This window comes from Pristiophorus japonicus, chromosome 6 (assembly GCF_044704955.1).
Source record: "Pristiophorus japonicus isolate sPriJap1 chromosome 6, sPriJap1.hap1, whole genome shotgun sequence".
NCBI classification, from domain to species: Eukaryota; Metazoa; Chordata; class Chondrichthyes; family Pristiophoridae; genus Pristiophorus; species Pristiophorus japonicus.
In genome coordinates, this window is record NC_091982.1 from 158,331,068 (window position 1) to 158,350,279 (window position 19,212).

The 19,212-nt window shown below is 44.1% G+C and overlaps 1 protein-coding gene across 5 annotated transcripts in view; it reads left to right on the forward strand.

The window, feature by feature from the left end:
* Positions 1–19,212, forward strand: part of LOC139265269 (complement C1q and tumor necrosis factor-related protein 9) — a 119,571-nt gene that overhangs the window by 5,162 nt on the left and 95,197 nt on the right. For 4 of the 5 annotated variants that reach the window (XM_070882215.1, XM_070882213.1, XM_070882218.1 and 1 more), the window contains exon 2: positions 846–960. The exons of the other annotated variant lie outside the window; for it this stretch is intronic. The gene's annotated coding sequence lies outside the window, so the exon portion shown is untranslated. The remainder of the gene's footprint in view (positions 1–845; positions 961–19,212) is intronic. 5 annotated transcript variants of the gene reach the window in all.

Below are 19,212 nucleotides of genomic sequence, written 5' to 3' on the forward strand. Positions count from 1 at the left end.
CCCTCCCTCCGACATCAACTTGTTCATCCTCTCTAGCCTATTCTTATACTCATTAGCACGTGGCACCAGTAGTAACCCGGAAATTACTACCTTTGAGGTCCGACCCTTTAATTTTCTTCCTAGCTCCCTGAATTCTTCCTGTAGGACCTCATCCCTCATTTTACCTGTGTCGTTGGTCCCAATATAGACCACGGCCTCTAGCTGTTTACCCTCCCCCCCCCCCTCCAGATGCCCTGCATCCGCTCTGTGACATCCTTGACCGTGGCACCAGGGAGGCATAAAACCATTCGGGAGTCATGTCTACGGCCGCAGAAACGCCTGTCTGTTCCTCTAACTATAGAATCCCTATCACTAGGACTCTTTTGTTCTTCGTCCCTCCCTCCTGTGCAGCTGAGCCACCCGTGGTGCCTTGAAATTGGCTCTGGCTGCACTCCCCAGAGGCACCATCATCCTCGCAATATCGGTTTGAAAGCGAGATTGACTCACAGGGGGACTCCTGCGCCACCTGCCTAGCACACTTACTATATCTGGTGATCACCCACTTCCCCTCTACCTTTAAGCTGCGGGGTGACCACCTCCTGAAATGTGTTATCCACGTAGCTCTCAGCCTCACGGATGCATCGTATTGACTCCACCCGCTGCTCCAGCTCCAAAACGCGGAGCTCGAGCAGTTGAAGCTGGAGACACCTCCTGCACACATGGTTGTCTAGGCTGCACGAAGCGTCCAGGACATCCCACATGCTGCAGGATGTGTGCTCCGCGGGATTGAGCTGCACTGCCATCCCTAGGTATGAAGAGCTGAAAAAAAAAGTTAATAAACAATTTTAAATTTTTTTTCTTTACAGCGACTTACCTTGATGGGGTCTCCTGAAGGTCTTCCGATGGGTTTTTTTGATGCTTTTTATTTGCAGCTCTTCAACCCTACGTGGGCCCGACTCCATCCTCGGTGACACTTGGGCGGTAAGTGCCTTTGCTGCCAAGAATGAGAGCTCCCGTCCGCTGCCGCCCAGATTGACGGCGTAACTCCCTCTTTTGCTGTCGGCCACCCTTTCAAGAACCCTTTTGCCAAAAACCCCGCCCAGAGTACCATCAGGTATCTTGGCGGTTCCTTGGGTGGCCCTTGCCCTTCACCAATTTCGGCCCCTTTGTTTTCTTTCCATTGATCAATCATCTGTCCATGCTATTACCCCCAACTCCATGAGCCCTTATCTTGCATAATAACCTTTTATATGGCACCTTATCAGATGCCTTTTGGAAATCCAAATATACTCCATCCACTAATTCTCCTTTATCTACCCTGCTAGTTACATCCTCAAAAAATTTTAATAAATTTGTTAAACACGATTTCTCTTTCATAAAACTATGCTGACTGTCTAATTGTATTATGATTTTCTAAGTGTCTTATTACCACTTCCTGAATAATGGATTCCAGTATTTTACCAATGACTGATGTCAGGCTAACTTGCCTGTAGATCCCTGTTTTCCCCCTCCCTCCTTTCTTGAATAGCAGTCTTACATTTGCTACCTTCCAATCCGCTGGGACTGTTCTTGAATCTAAGGAATTTTGGAAGATCACAGCTAATGCTATCTCTGCAGCCACCTCTTTTAGAACCCTAGGATACAGGCCATCAGGTCCAGGGGATTTGTCAACTTTTAGTCCCATTTGTTTCTCAAGTACTTTTTCTCTACTGATCTTAATTACTTTAAGTACTGCTCTCTTATTAGCCCCTTGGTTCCCCACTACACTTGGTATGCTTTCTGTGTCTGATACAAAATATTTGTTTCAGGTTTCTGTCATTTCCTTATTCCGCATTATAATTTCTTCTGTTTCAGCCTTCAAGGGACCAACACTTACTTTTGCTACTCACTTTCTTTTTACATATTTGTAGAAGCTCTTGCAATCTATTTTTATATTTATTGCTAGTTTACTCTCACATTCTATTTTCTCCCTTTTTTATCAATATTTGGTCATCCTTTGCTGGTTTATAAAACTCTCCCAATCCTCAGGCTTACTACTATTCTTCGCAACATTATAAGCCTCTTTTAATCTAACACCATCCTTAACTTCTTTAGTTAGCCAAGGATGGGTTACTTTTCCCATGGAGTTTTAATTTCTTAATGGAATGTATATTCGTTGAAAATTTTGGGATATTTCTTTAAATATTTGCCACTGCTAATCTACTGACATACCTTTTAATCTAATTTTCCAATCTACCTTTGCCAACTTGCCCCTTATACCGATGTAATTAGATTTATTTAAGTTTAAGACTCTAGTTTCAGACTTACGTATTTCACTCAAACTCAATATGAAATTCTATTATATTAGATCACTCTTCCCTAGAGGACCCTTTACTATGTGATTACAAATTAACCCTGTCTCATTACACACATAGGCCGTTCCCTGGTTGGTTCCACAATGTATTGTTCCAGGAAACTGTCTCAAATGAATTCCAAGAACTTGTCCTCCAGACTACCTTTGCCAATTTGATTTGCCCAAACTATATGAAGATTAAATTCCCCCACAATTATTGCATTATCTTTGTTACAAGCTCCTATTATTTGTTGATTAATACTCTGTCCAATGGTATAGCTACAGTTAGGGGACCTATTAACTGCTCCCACCAGTGTTTTCTGTCCCTTGTTATTTCTTATCTCCAACTATACTGATTCTACTTCCTGATCTCCTCTCTGTTGTTCTTCTGTCATCCTTTATTATCAGGGCTAGCCCCCCCCCCCCCACCCCCCTTTTCCATTCTGTGTGTCTTTTCAAAACATCATATACCCTGGAATGTTTAGGGGGGAAATCTGGCAGCTCCAAAATGGAGGCGAGTTGGGAAAAAATTGTAAATGGGGGTTAGGGATGGCACTGAGTGACCAGCAGCAGGTCACAGTATTTTTGTGGGGTCAGCTCTTCCTGTCCCTACAAAAAGATGCAGAAAAATGTTAGTGGCTGTTTTGTGAGCGAACTCCTGTGGGACCACTGATTGGGCTGCCCAAGGCTTGGTAGCAATAGGCGAACGTGCGCGGGGAACGCTCCCTCTCATTGGTACTGAACATTGCAAATGGACTCCGACAAGTGGCGTAGGCCATTGATTTGCATAGTCAAGTAAGCTCCTGCCTGCTTTGGGTGGGAGTGCTGTTCTCACATTTGCAGACTTGCCTGGGTGTCAGACTGCCAAGTGGTGAACAATTATTTAAAAAAAAAAATTAACTGCTGGCTACTCAGCTTTCCCGCATAAATGGGCTAATCAGCAATTGAAAATAGCCCTCATTGTAAAGATACTGCAAAATAAAGACTTTCTAAATAGCGTAAAACAATTGGTAACCTTTTACTAAATATTATTCCTTAATCCTCTGATTCCAATACAGCTGATTTAATTATATTACTGAATAGTGGTGAATCTATAAAAATATATTTCAAGAAATGTTACAGTCTCAGTCGGTAAATACAGTGCCTAAAGTGGAATTGAAATAAATAACTAGCACCTTTATCAGCCCAAACTGCTTCACAGCTAATGAATTACTTTTGAAGTATTGTCACTGTTGTTGTGGGCAAACAGGCCAGTAAATCTGCACATAGCAAGGTTCCATGAACAGCAATGGGATAAATTAATTGTTAGTCTTCTTTTGGTGGTTTTGGTCGAGGGAAGCCACTAGGCTTAGGATCTCTGCATACGGCTTAGGATCTCTGCATCCAGCTTACCAGGCCTCGGTTTCACATCTCATCCAAAAGATGACATCTGTGACACCCTCAGTCCTACACTTAAGTGTCAGCACAGATTATGTGCCTAAATCCTGGAGTGGGGCTTGACGGCACTACATTCTAACTGAGAGGTGAGAGTGCTACTGCTGAGCCAGGGCTGGCACCTTAAATCCCGCAGAACAAATTTTTCCAGGTTCAATCCATAAACTAACTGCAGCATTTCACACTAACAGCCTGGGTTTACTAAGTTGTGTCTGAGAGTTTGCGGCTGCTGACAAAGATCAGCACTTCCAACCCAGCCTCTTGCTATTCTTCTGAAGCTGTCCAAGAGTGTCCCATTCCCTTCTGGCTCACAAGCAGCACCCAGTGGCAGATAAGAAAATGAAAAATAATTCTTCACGCCGTCACTTCACACAAATCAACTGGCGGATCTGTGTCCACGTGTTAGCATTTGCAAAGTTATTTTGCTGTGTTAGCGTTTGCTGAATTATCTCTATTGTTAGCATTGCTGAATTGTCTCCATGTGTTAGCTGTTGCTGTACTGTCTCCGTGTTTTAGTGGTTGCTGAATAATCTTTCCTACTTAATATTTGCTGGGTCATCGCTGTGAGCTAGCATTTGCTGTCACATGGCTGCTGAGCTTGCACATGAGGAAATGGTACCCAGTGGTGTGCAAGTACTTCAAGCGTTTAGGGGGAGATATACTGTGGAAGCTGATTTTGGAGACTGAGGGTATGAATTTCCTTGGGGCTTCTTCCACGCCGCCACTGTAACTTCTATGGAAACCCTGTTTACGTGTGTCAGCGGATTTCCAACGAAGTTATGACTGAAGCTCTGGGGAAATTCATCTTTTAAGGTAAAATATATCGGGGATTGGGGGAGATATGTACCAGAAATTGATTATTCGTCATGGTATATTTTACATCAATCAGGTGGGTAAGACATGCCAACTAGCATTTGACTATTGTTCCAGATGAAGTGGATGTGGCAGTGTTCATGGAGAACAGTGCTAGGTACCACTGACTTGTCTTTTATTTCACTTGTTCTCCAGATGTTAGCAACACTGGAAAAGTCACATTTATTACCCATCCCCAGTTGCCCAGTGGATCCTCTTGATAGTGATTGATTCTTAATGTTATTTAATGTGGCCGAGCACAGCTGGCAATTATAAAACCAGTCAGTCACATAATGTGGAACTGGTTTCACATGGATGCCAGACCAGGTTGAAGGACAATAGTGAACCAGTTAGGGATTTACAGCAATCTGGCAGCTTTCATGCTCATTTTTTCTGATACCGGCACAAATTACTGGATTTATTGAAGGGATTTGAACTCTACACTACTGTATCCCTGTAACTGCCTCATATGGGGCTCAATTTTCCCCGATCATTTGCTCCCTTTTTTTGACGTGCGTCCATTTTTTCTGCCGTATTTTTTCTCCCAAGAGTCCCCCTGCGATCTGCACCAGCGTAATTGACTTAGTTACGATTTTTGTAGGCCAGATTTTTTTTTACATCATGTCTGCGCCAGTTTTTTCAATTGTTCGCAGTTTGGCCAACATTTTTTTCTTTTAGGTTGGCGTATCTGGTCATTCCCAAAAAGCCTTCTGGTGAGTTAAGAAAACCAGCGCTGAAGGACGCCATTGTTTTTAAATCGAAGATTTTGGAGGGAGTCAAGAACACTGTCAAAATCAATAATAAAGTTCAACTTTTTTTTAACCTGTCAACGTAAAAGTGTAAATTTGTTGGATTTCAGAAGTTTTCTCTTTTTTAACTCACATGCCACCAGCGAATGTCTTGAAGCAGGGCTGGGGGGAGGGAGTCGTAGGTTTGGCCGGCTGAATTGGTCCCACACCCAGACACAGTGGCTCGGGGTTCAGCTACAAAACAAGCCGTGGGGGGGTGGAGGGAGGGAGGAGAGAGGAGGGAGGAGGGACGAGAGAGACTGACACAGAGACAGAGACAGACAGAGAGAGAGAGAGAGAGAGACTGAGACTGACTTGGAGCCCAGGGGGAGAAAGAGAAGTCACAAGACTCAAGGTGGGGGGTGGGGGAGAGAGGAGAAGTCACAAGACCTTTGGGTGTGGTCCATCCATACAGACCTGGAGAGATACAACTGCGAACCTGTGTTGCCTGCTTTCCTGCCGTTTTGAGCATCTTTCAAAGGTTAAATTTAAGTATGAGGGCAATACTGACAATGCTGTACCTTCCGAACCTTCAGCATCATGGTGCTACGTAGGAGACAATTAATTCGACGTCATTGCATCAGGAACATCAGAGCCCATAAGGTGCTGGGCAAGGAGGCCTTACCCACCTCGGGTATTATGAGACAGATGTTCATACCTCCACCTGAGTGATGCAGTCTGTGTCAGAAGGCTGTGTTTCCGCAAAGAAGTTGTAAGTGAGATCTGTGAGTTGGTCAAAGCAGACCTGCAACCTAGAAGCATCAGGAGGACTGTTTTGTCAGTTGAAGTGAAGGTTACAGCTGCACTTTTATTCTATGCCTCTTGATCGTTTCAAGCTACAACTGGGGATGAGTGCGCCATCTCTCACCATGCAGCACATGTCTCCATTCGCCAGGTCACGGCTGCACTGTATGCGCGGAGGAATGACTTCATAAAGTTCCCCATGACCGCCCAAGCAATCCATGACAGTGCTGTGGGCTTCTCCAGGATTGCTGGCTTCCCAAAGTTACAGGGCTGCATTGATTGTATCCACATCGCCTTGTGAGCACCTTTTGAAGGATTTCAAGGTTTCAGGAACAGAAGAGGCTTCCACTCCATTAATGTGCAGCTCGTGTGTGATGACATGCATCATATCATGTCAGTCGATGCAAGATACCTTGGCAGCACCCATGATGCGTTCATCCTATGTGACAGCATTATATCTGCCATGTTTCAGCAGCAGCAGCCAGAAGGGCACAGCTGGCTACTGGGAGACAAAGGGTACAGCCTTGCCACCTGGCTCATGACTCCCCTACGCATAACCTGGACGGAAGCGGCCCGTGAATACAACATGTCGCACATTGCACAGAGGGGGAGATTGGCATATTGAAACAACGTTTCCAATGCCTGGACCATTCCGGAGGCTACTTGCTGTACTCCCCTGAGATTGTCGGTCAGTTCACTGTTATGTGCTACATGCTGCATAACTTAGCCATCATGAGGCAGCAGCAGCTGGTAGTGGAAGACCCACCTGCGGTGAAAGTGACTGATGATAATGATGTGGAAGATGCAGGTGACGAGCAGGAGGAGGAGGAGGAGGAGGACGATGAAGATGAGGAAGCCGTGCAAGTGCCTGAGGCCGGAGCATGACGTCGGAAGAGGGCGGGCCATCGTGCCCCTTTAACGATTGCTCGAGCCTTGTGCCAGCAGCTCATCCGTGAACGCTTTACTGATGCCTGAGGGTTCAGCAACAACTATTCCACATGGACCATGTTTACTGTTTGGAGCTGTTCCGTAATGTGTTAGTGGAACATGATTCAGTTTTAATGTAAAATATATTTTATTCAAAAGTTTACAATATACTTAACCTTAATAAAATTATTCTTGTATCAAACTTTACTTTAATATCACTCTAAGATCACTTAAAAACTTTAAGATCACTTATAAACTTGTAAATTTACATAACTTACAAAAAACTTTTAATTTGAGAACAGTTACAACAGTGACAATAATAACAACAACAACAACAACAACAGCAGCAAGGAAAGGCTGCACCCATCTCTCCTCCCTCTTATTCTAAGACCGCCTGCTGCGCTTGGTCTTGGAGACTCTACCACCCCTGCCTGCAGGCGGTGGCGCTGTGTTTCTGGGCTTGATACAAAGCTTATTCTTTCTAACATCTCGGATACTGCACACCTCTTGAGGGTAGGGGGCACCAGAGTCAGGCGGCAAGTTGGAGGGCCTGCCTTTGGGCTCGTCAGAGACTGGTGTGGGGATTGGAGTGGGAGAGATTCTGTCAATGGACGTGGGGGTCTGGGCATGTTCCCTTATTGCAGCAGCTAACTCCAACATGCCGTTCCTCATGCACCCTGACAGTATTTCAACGACCTGCAACATTCCCTCCCTCATGTTGAGCAAAACTGTCTGAACTACATGCAACATTCCCTCCCTCATGGTCAGTGACGTGGTTTGCACTACCTCTGACATTCCCTTCCTCATGGCCACTATTCCCTCACTGATGGTTCCGGATATCGTTCCCATTTCTCGAGTCATTGTTGTTACTTCTCCCGAAAGTCACGCTACCTCATCATTCACCCCACTGATGGCATCCAGGAGTGATAATAAGGTCAATGCTCTCCACACTCAATGACATCATCTGAACCATATATGTTAGATCCTGCACCTCAGGAGAGCGTGGTCGAGCTCTCCTTCCCCTCCTCCCCATGAGTGTGGCTCGCACCCGACCACTGGGACCCGCAGCCTGGGACGGTGGGGCCCTGGTTGTGCCTCGCTGCACTAAACAACTGGAACCCGCAACCTCGGAAGGTGTGAAACCATGGAATGTCCCACCAACACTCAAACCACTAGTCATGGAGGGGGTTGTCACCTCCATGAGCGGCACCTCCTCCAAAGTCAGTACAACAGTGGGAACTCCATCCAGCTCCATCCCCTCCTCCTCACCCCCATGGATGGATTGAAAGATGTTCTCCTCTTCGGGCTCGTCTGCATCTGAATCTTCTGCATCATCAGGGTTGGCCTGCAAAATATAACACAACAGTCAAATGGTTAGCAGCAGGATGGGTGGCATGAGTAGGCTCACACATCACAGGCCAGGTAGCGGATTGATTTGAAGGGCCATGATGAATTTGCAGGACTTGCCCTTCCCTCGCGTGTGGGCCCAGCTTGTGCAGTACTGATTGCTTTTTTCCAGGCAGGACCCATCAAAGCAGCGACCCTTTCTTCCAAAGGTGTCAGTGGGTGCAGATTTGCCGGGCCTCCTCCTGTTCGAGTTCTTTCCCTTTTTATTATGTGCCACCTTCCTCTGCAAAGATGAAAATGCAACTTTTTAGAGAGGGTGTCTTTCTGCTGGATGGGACATATATAGCTGGTCACATTTACAATTGTAATTCCATTGAATAAATGAAAATATTACTTACACTAACTACTTGACCAAGGTCCTGCCATTTCTTTTTATACTGGTCTCCAGATTTTGTGGTGGTCACCATTGCGCAGTAATCTTCTGCAACTTGCTTCCAGCGTTTCTTCATTTCTTTGGGTGGAACCTTTATGTGACCTCTGCTGGTGTCCAGCTCCTGCCATCTGGTCTCAATCACAGTAACTAGTGCCTCTACTTCTTTCTGTGAGAAGTTCTTGGCCCTTGCACTGCATTGCATCTTGTAATGCTGCAGCTGTAATTTTCCCAATGTTCTCACACAGCACTCCTCCTCACACACACAACTGGCTCTTTAAAAATGGCCGATTGCCAAATCCGAGCTGGTACTGAGCATGCACGTCCAATGGAACGGTGTCAAAAACTTAACTTTTTTCCTGCGCATGCGCAGAAGGTGCGGCTTTGTTTTTCAGCGCAGACAGCAGGCTCCACCCCCCGAGGTGACTGGACATGCTGCGCGGCGCCAAATTCGAATTATACATCGGGGAAACTTTGGCTAAATATTTCTGGCCAAGAAAAACGGGCGTAACTCTGGTATTACGCCAGAAAATGGGCTTGGGGAAAATTGAGCCTAAGATTAGTAAGTAGGATTCTGTCTGAGGTGCATATTCCATCGGTGTTCCAGAGCACCGTTGTGGTTTCTATTCACAGGAAGTGAGCCTGAAAATTAAAGAGGAGTCTCATTAATATCAATGCTGAGGTACTTGAGAGCAAGCTCAGAAGATGTCAGATCCGGGCTTGCTTAACTTGCTACACTTGCTTAAAACCTGTTACATTTCTAACTTTATCCAATTCTGACGAAGGGTCATCGACCTGAAACATTAATTCTGTTTCTCTCTCCACAGATGCTGCCTGATCCGCTGAATATTTCCAGCATTTTCTGTTTTTATTTCAGATCCTGGCTATTGGGCATAGTGACAATTATCTCAGGGACCCGGTCATGGAAAGACATATGTTTGCAGGGCATTCGAACCGTGAAGGCACTGCAAAAACTTCAAAGGTATGCAGCAGATGGCAGGGATGGCGGCTATGTCCAAAGGCCATCCTTTGCAGCGTTTCCAGAGTGGGTTTCTCTACATTGCAGAGCATTCCAGAGCAAATTAAGCTCCAGGATCCTCTGCACACACCCGACGTAACTCCATGGATATATTGAGGCACGATCTGGGACTATACACTTTGGTGGTAGGTTATCTATAGGGGGTTCTAGATCTCCTGCGGTGCTGCCCTATGACCCTGGGTTACCTGCTGATCCTCCTCCAACAAATAAATGATAAAGATGGGAATCTCCGTGGGGGGGGTGGGGGAATAATTTTCAGCTTTCCCTTCATTTTATGGAATTTCTCCAAGCTACAGACCCTCGGCTCGGATGATAATCTAAGGTTACATGGAGCTGAAGGCTAGCCTCCATGTACTGATGGCATGGTGCAGGTTTCTACAGCAACTTGTTAACTCCCTTGCTATCACTGTTCATCTCCCTTACTGCCTCTATGAAAAACATGTTTAATCTAACTCTTAACTCTAAAATTACAGTCATTGTTTTTAAAAATTGACATCCAGCATTTCAGCCGAAAACCCAAGTTGATGAACATTCTTATTTGTGACCATTAGAGGGAGCAGTAGATCCATCCAGGGAGCAGGCTATCTTGGATCTAGTACTATGTAATGAGGCAGGATTAATAAATGATCTCGTAGTAAAAGATCCTCTAGGATTGAGTGACCATAATATGGTTGAATTTCAAATTCAGTTAGAGGGTGAGAAAGTTGGTTCTCAAACCAGGGTCCTAAGCTTAAATAAAGGAGACTACAAAGGTATGAGGGCAGAGTTGGTTAAAGTGGGCTGGGAAAATAGACTAAAGATTGGGATGATTGATGTGCAGTGACAGACATTTAAGGAGATATTTCATAACTCACAACAAAAATATATCCCAATGAGAAAGAAAGACTGTAAGAGAAGGGATAGCCATCCGTGGCTAACTAAGGAAATAAGGGATGGTATCAAATTGAAAACAAAGGCATACAATGTGGCCAAGACTAGTGGGAGGCCAGAGAATTGGAAAATTTTAAAAAGCTAGCAGAGAACGACCAAAAAAATGATTGAGAGGGAAGATAGATTATGAAAGTAAACTAGCATGAAATAGAAAAACAGATAGCAAGAGTTTCTACAGATACATAAAAAGGAAAAGAGTGGCTAAAGTAAATGTTGGTCCCATGGAGGATGAGACTGGGGAATTAATAATGAACAGGGAAATAGCAGAGACGTTGAACAAATATTTTGTATCGGTCTTCACAATAGAAGACACTAAAAACATCCCAATAGTGGATAATCAAGAGGCTTAGAGAGAGAGGAATTTAATACAATCATTATCACTAATGAAGTAGCACTAGGTAAAATAATGGGACTAAAGGTGGACAGGTCCCCTGGACCTGATGCCTTACATCCTAGGAGAAGTGGCTACAGAGATAGTGGATGCATTGGTTGTAATCTACCAAAATTCTCTGGATTCTGGGGCGATCCCAGCAGATTGAAAGACTGTAAATGTAACTTCCCTATTTTAAAAAAGGAGGCAGACAAAAAGCAGGAAACTATAGACCAGTTAGCCTAACATCTGTCGTTGGGAAAATGCTGGAGTCCATTATGCTTTTCCAAATGTCCCGCGGGACATTTGGAAAAGCATGATTCAATCAAGCAGAGTCAGCATGGTTTTATGAAAGAGAAGTCATGTTTGACAAATTTGCCGGAGTTCTTTGGGGATGTAACGAGCAGGGTGGATAAGGGGGAACCAGTGGATGTGGTATATTTGGATTTCCAGAAGGCATTCGATAAGATGCCACATAAGAGGTTACTGCAAAAGATAGAAGCTCACAGGGTTGGGGGTAATATATTAGCATGGATAGAGGATTGGCTAATTAACAGAAAATAGAGACTCGGGATAAATGGGTCATTTTCCGTTTGGCAAACAGTGACTAGTGGGGTGCCACAGGGATCGGTGCTGGGTCCTCAAGTATTTACAATCTATATTACTGACTTGGATGAAGGGACCGAGTGTAATGTAGCCAAGTTTGCTGATGATACAAAGATGGGTGGGAAAGCAAATTGTGAGGCGGACACAAAAACTCTGCAAAGGGATATGGGGCTAGAACCTCCACTTTTTTTGCATGCTTAACATCCACTTAACGCCCATTTTACCTCTGAAATGAGGTATAACACCCATATATCGCCCATTCTGGCAAAAAATGGAAACTGAAGGGCTTTTTTTAGGAGACGTATCGGCGAGCGTTATTTTCCCAATGGGCTTAACGGCGAGAAAATATCATCACCCACCGACTTTTTTGGGGCGGAAGTAGCAGAATGGGCGAATTCAACGCCCATAATATCGGCCAGCGTTACTTTCCACATGGAATTAGTGCCGAGATTCAGTATTAACGCCTGCCCACTATTTTTTTGTCGTAAAGAGCATATTTACCCAAACTAGCAGCCATGGAGATCGGCCATCTTCAATTTCACCACCTCGCACACATTTTGCCCACAATATCGCTCGCTCAAAAAAAACGCCCACAAAAAACAGAACTAACTGGAACGAATGCCAGCGGCATGGCTGACATTTGTTAAATCCCACTTTTAGGTGAGGAGCTGATATCGGAAAGATTTGACTGAAAGAGCGCTGATGACAATGCGGACACATTGCTGTGTGTATACAGCTCAGACATCAATGGTATCCATCACTTTGATGCCAGTTAAGTATATTTTGTTGTTGGTTGGTAGAAGGGCAATAAATTGCATTATGGTTAATTACACCACAGTCTTGTCACTCTGACCACTTTGTTCAAACTCAGTCCAAACTGCTGGGATGAAAGCTTTGCTTTCATTGTGGCTGCAGTTTCAGATGTGAAATGAGTTTATGACAGTGTCCTTCAGGTTTCCAATGGATGTGGATCTACTGCCAAAAAGTGATTTTAATTTGTTACTAGGTTGGTTATCTCACACCACAAGGATGGCTGCTGTGGGAAATAGAAACATCAGATTGATATATTATAAAGCATGTTGTTGTTGTGCAGTGTTTGATCTGGGAGTGCTTACTGGGACAGTGCTGAGGGAGCTCTACTCTATTTCTAACCAATGTTGTGCCTGACCTGGAAGTGCTTGACCGAACAATGTAGAGAGATCTTTATTCCGTATCTAACCTGTGCTGTACCTGATAGTACTGCTTGATGCCAACAGTGGGTACCCAGAAGAAGCAATTGTTTCATTCCCTCTGCTATCATCTCTCTCCTTGATGAGCACAAAAGTCATGAAAAACATAATGGGCCTGAAATTCCGATCTCCCGGGTCCGGATCTGGGAAGGCATCGGAAAAGCCGGTTTTCAGCGCGCAATGCGCATGCGCTGAAAACCGGCTTTTCCGATCTGTCAAGTTTCTGGCTTGACATATCTCTTGCATATCGGGAGCGAGGACACTTGCAGGGCAAGATTTCCAATATTTATGCATATCTTGCCCAGCAAATGTCCTCAAAAATCTTGCACCTGAAAAAGCAGGAGTATAGCCTACTTTTACAGGCAGGCGCAAGTGTTTAAAAATACACAAAAACATTTTAAAATAAAGTTATAAAAACACATTTTATTGTTTAAAAACCCTCCCCACAATGGTAAGTTTACTTTAAGGCATAATTAAAAAAACTTTTTATAAAGTCGGGAAAATATATATTTTTTAATAAGAACTTTAAATGAATCTTAAATATGTAATGTATTTTTAATTTTTTTTATTAGTGTTTTATGTGTTTGGGGGGGGTTCTCATTCATAATAATGGGAACTCCAACTTACAGAGTTCCCATTATTATGAATGAGAAAATACTGTACCTTGATTGGCTGCCCAGAGCCATGTGAACCCAGCTCCAGCATACGGACCTCCCAACGTGCACGCGCTCCGATGCATAGGGAGTGAAGGTCTTCGGATCGAAAGTTCGAGCGGGCACAGCAGGAACAAGTAGGTGCGCATTTTTAAAAACTTTTTCAGTCGATTGCCTGCGGGAAGACCTCGATCGGAATTTCAGCCCAGTGTTATTTTTTGAATATACTTAATAATATTCTTGTTTAAAACTTTATAACCTCACAATGGCCACTGAATGTTCAGTACTATATCCTTTTATCAATCCTATGGGCCAATCAAAGAAACATCTTTGTTTCCTAGATTTCTCCGCCATCCCTCCCATTCCACTGCCAAAACTATTTTTACAGGAATATAATTACAGCGGCAATTGGTGCCCTTCAATATCCTATCCAGGTGGCCCATTTAGGATGCAGCTCAGTGTCAAATTTTTAATTTCATAATACTCCTGTGAAGTGCCTTGTGACGTTTCACTACATTAAAGGCGCTATATAAATACAAGTTGTTGTTCCATGAGCCTTGCCAGTCAGTATTTGCGGGCGTTCAACTGTGAGGAGCATCAGAGCTAAGCCTGCTCCTGTCCTCGCCTAACATCCACACATGCTGTTTTCAGCAGGGATCACTGGATAGTAATCAGGAGCAGGAACCTTTTCTAATTTTCCCCTCCCTCTTTGATCCATAGGGACTGAGGCCACATGTAGTACCCCAGCTGTTGAGAGATCAGTTCACTCAGCACAGACTAAGGATGGCTGAATCTTTTGGTCTGTATGGCTCAGTACCACACCAGATTATTTTAACATCTCAAAGGGCACCCACAATCATACAGGTGACTATCTTGAGCTACTCAAGATGTTGTAAAATGGGCAATGTATAACATTACTGTGAGGAAAACAATGTTGCTTTCCAGGTGTTTCCCATTCCGAGTCAGATTGGTGCACCAATTAAATAGTTATGCTCTTACATGAATGGGGCCACATTTTCCTCTGTTCCAAAAAAAAGGGGAGATGGCCATTTTTCATTTAAATTAGAACCTGTGAGCAAAATCAAAGGAACACGCTGAATTGTAATGTGTGATTCCTGAGAATGTAATTTAATTATCAATAACAAACAATAAAAGTCAATCACAATTCTTCTGTAATAATAATCCTTTATAATAATAATGCTTTAATCCCGCAACCTTATAAACACAAGGGAATACAAGCCAAGTTTTTGCAAACTGTCCTCAAATGTAACCGTTTAAGCCCTGATATAATTCTGGTGAATCTAGTGATGGCTAATATATAATTCCTGAGATGTGGTGCCCAAAACTGAACACAGTACTCCAAATGGGGTCTGACCATGGCTAGGTACAACTGAAGCATAACTGTTTGATTATCAGGAGCGCTAGATCTCAAACTGGTGTGTTTGATTATCAGGAGAGTTAGATCTAAAGTCATGTGTTTGTCAGGAGGGTTAGATCTCAAACTTTCAAATTATTTTAGGTGGCACAAATCTGTAACGGTGGTAGGGCAAGTTGACAAGGTGGTTTTAAAAAAGCATATGGGTCACCTGGGTTTATAAATAGAGGAATAGAATATATACACAAAGAGATTATGTTAGAACTTTATAAGTCACTGGTTAGGCCTCAGCTGCAGTATTGTGGACAATTCTGGGCACCACACTTCAGGAAAGATATAGAGGCCTTAGAAAGAGTATAGAGGAGGTTTACGAGGGAAGAGGGTCTTCAGTTATGAGGAGAGGTTGGAAAAGTTAGGACTGTTCTCCTTGGAACAGAGAAGGTTAAGAGGTGACCTAATAGAGTTTTTCAAGATAATGAGAGGTTTTGATAGAGTATATAAAGGAAAAAATATTCCCTCTAACGAGTGGGTCAATAAGCCATAAATTTAAAATCATTGGCAAAAGATCTAGATGGGAGATGAGAGGAAGTATTTTCACTCAGTCGTTGGGATGTAAATGTTCTACCTGAAAACACAGTGGAAGCTCATTCCATAAATCATTTTAAAAGGGAGTTGGACAGGTACTTGAGGATGAGGAACTTATAGGGATACGTACAAAAAGCAGGAATGTGGAATTAAGCATGACTGCTCTTTCAAAAAGCAAGTACAAGCACGATGGGCCAAATGGCCTCTTTCTGTGCTGTAAGTTTCTATGATTCTAACTTGTGTTTGATTATCAGGAAGGTTAAATCTCAAGACATTTGTTTACTTATCAAGAGGGTTAGCTCCCAAACTCATGTCTCTGACTCTCGGGAGCGCTGAGCGGGCTAGAGTTTCATTGTAGTGTGCTCATCCCATAGGCAGGTATTTCAACCATGTTGTTCAGAAGTCATTGGGGGGGTGGGGAGAGGAATTGGCAAAGTATTTTTGTGAAGATCGTGCGCCTTTAAGTAATGTTTTACTGGCAAAAAAGTGGAATTAGGTTAATTTCTTTTGAAAACCTGGCCCATTAACACAAGTTAGGCTGGAACAGAGCCACAAGAAGTACACTGAATCAAAGACATGAACTTCCCCTTGTCCACCTCTAAACCAATAGGAAAGTCAATTGGAAAAAAAATTGAACTATGATAGAAAGGATTGCCCATGAGATTTTAAAAGAAAGACTGTGATAGCACTCGAGTAGAAGCTGAGGATATAAGTGTCACCCATTAACAGTGGAATCTGAGCCAGTGGAGCTGGGTGTGGTTGAAATAGACACTTCAGTACAGCCAGAAGCTTTCCGTGTTTCAAGTGAGATTTGGTAGCTATCATGTTAAAATAAAACAAAACACTTCAATCACAAGAAGAGGTTTAGAATGCAAGGCTTCATCTGATGTAAACAGGGTAAGTTATCCAGATGACTGACATTGCACAACTTACCAATAGAATTTCAAAATAAGACGCATATCATTTTCACACCTTTATTGAATCTGCACAGAAAGGCAAAACGACAACAAACACAAAGGCACAGGGGAATCATTAACAAAGGGGCACAACAATGTAAATGCAATGACATTGTGGAGATGGACAATACAGTCCCCAAAAATATCATATCAAATGAGTTTAACCTGTAAAGTTTGATTGTGATCAGTTTGATTGGTAAAGAAATGAAGGGAGAGGTTTTATCTGAATCATCGTTACTACTAATGGATGGAATTAAGTGAAACTAGGGCACACTTTGGATACTCTACCACCCCTGCACATGCCAGAAATTAGGTCCTTTTTTTGCAGGACATTTGCTGCTGTTCTGCTCCAAAAGATGGTGAACACACACTAGATAACAGGCTCTTTGGAGAGGATATGGGGTCAGAAGCTCAATTTGGGGTCAAATATGATGCTAAAGTTGTGAACAGTCTGGTTCAACCTATCCTGCACCAAGTCCCATTCACCTATTACTCCTGTCCATGCTGACCTTTATCGGTTTTCCACCATTTCCAATTTAAAATTCTTATCCTTATGTTTAACTGACCAATCCTAAGACTCTAGCCTCCTGTGCACTCTTCGCGTTGCCCAATGTCAGCGGTGGTGCCTTCAACCATCCAGGCCCCATGTTCTAGAATTCCCTCCTTAAAACTGAATTCGTTGACCAAGCTTTTGGTCACCCCCTCCTGATATAGGTTTCTTTGGCTCATCCATTTTTGTCTGATTATACTTTTGTGAAACACTTTATAACTTCTTCTTCAAGTTCTTCTTCAAGCCTTTTCAACCAGATACAGTGGCTGCGATGGGGGATGCGATCAGTGGTTGTGGTGGGGGCCGAAGATGGATGGCTTTGGTCCACCCAATGTTTAATTAGGAATGCTGTTTTACACAAGTTAATAGCTTGTGAAAATGTAATTTTAATTCAATTAAGGAAACACAATTACAGTATTAGACATTCTTCAAAATGTGAGTGTTTAAGTGTAGGCTGGACCAAAGAGGAATTCTACTCCAGCCTTAAACAATCCCTGTCCTGAGTCTCCACGGACGACAAGCTGATCCTCCTTGGCGACTTCAATGCTGGAGTTGGTAAGGACACAGAGCTCTGGTGAGGCATGATTGGCAAAGAAGGGGTAGGGAAAACCAACTCAAGTGGTACCCTACTCCTGACAAAATGCCTAGAACATGACCTTGTCATCACCAACACCTTGTTCCATCAGAGGAACAAGTACAAGGCATCATGGTAACACCCTCGCTCCAAGCACTGGCATCTGCTTGACTATGTCATCGTCCAAGCGAGGGACTGCAAGGACATGCGCATCACCCAGGTCATGACTGGAGCCGACGACTGCTGGATGGATCACACCTAATCCGCTCCCTCATCAACATAGCCCCAAAACAGCGACGGTAGCAAAAATAATGCCGTAGTAAAATCAACGGTGGGGTACTCAAAGCCCAGTTAAGAAAGCCCTATACAGCCAGCGCTTCACTGCCAACCTGGTGACCCTCGATGACCCTGAGACGCAGAGTGCCCACAGCGCCTAGTCTGCCCTCAAGGCCTCCCTAACTAGCACCTGTGAAGAGACGCTCGGTCACTCATCAGGAAACACCAAAACTGGTTTGACGAGAACGACCAGGAGATCCAGGAACTAATAAGCCGCAAGCGCAAGGCATTTATGAACTTAAGCAGCAACCCAATTTGGGAGCATCAAAGCAGCTCTACAGGTAGCTGAGCGCCGAGGCCCAACAAAAAACCCGTGACCTAAAGAATAGATGGTGGATGGAGAAAGCACAGGAGATCCAGCAGTTGGCCGACAACCATGACGTGCGAGGATTCTTCAGCGCAGTCAATACCACCTACGGCCCAAGCATCCAAGACCCCACCCCACTGCTGGTCAAGAATGGAGAGGCATTCGTTAAGGATACTGAGGCAGTCAGTGCCTGCTGGAAGGAGCACTTCGGAGGTCTCCTTAACCGAGACTCTGTCTTTGGCCTCGACTCCATCCCGCAGCATGCTACCCACCACCATCTCAGCAAAACTCCAGCCCTGCACAAGGTAGAAAAGGCCATTCATCAGCTCACGAATAACAAGGAAACAGAAGCAGATGGAATCCCCGCCGAGGCACTAAAGTATGGCAGTGAAGCACTATTGGCATGAATGCTTGACTTCATCTCTCTTATCTGGAAGGAGGAGAGCATGTCAGGAGATCTGAGAGGCCATAATCGTGACTATCTTCAAAAAAGGGGACAAGTCCGACTGCGGTAACTACAGAGGAATCTCCCTGCTCTCGGCCACTGGGAAAGTCATTGGGAGAATCCTCCTCAATCGTCTTCGCCCTGTGGCTGAAGAACTCCTCCCAGAGTCGCAATGTGGATTCTGTCCACTAAGGGGTATAACGGACATAATCTTCACCACGTGACAACTACAAGAGAAATGCAAGGAACAGCATCAACCCTTGTACATGGCCATCTTTGACCTCACAAAGGCCTTTGACACTGTCAATCGTGAGGGACTATGAAGCGTCCTCCATTTTGGCTGCCCCCAAAAGTTTGTCACCATCCTCTGCTTGCTCCACAATGACATGCAAGCCATGATTCTGACCAACGGATCCACCACAGA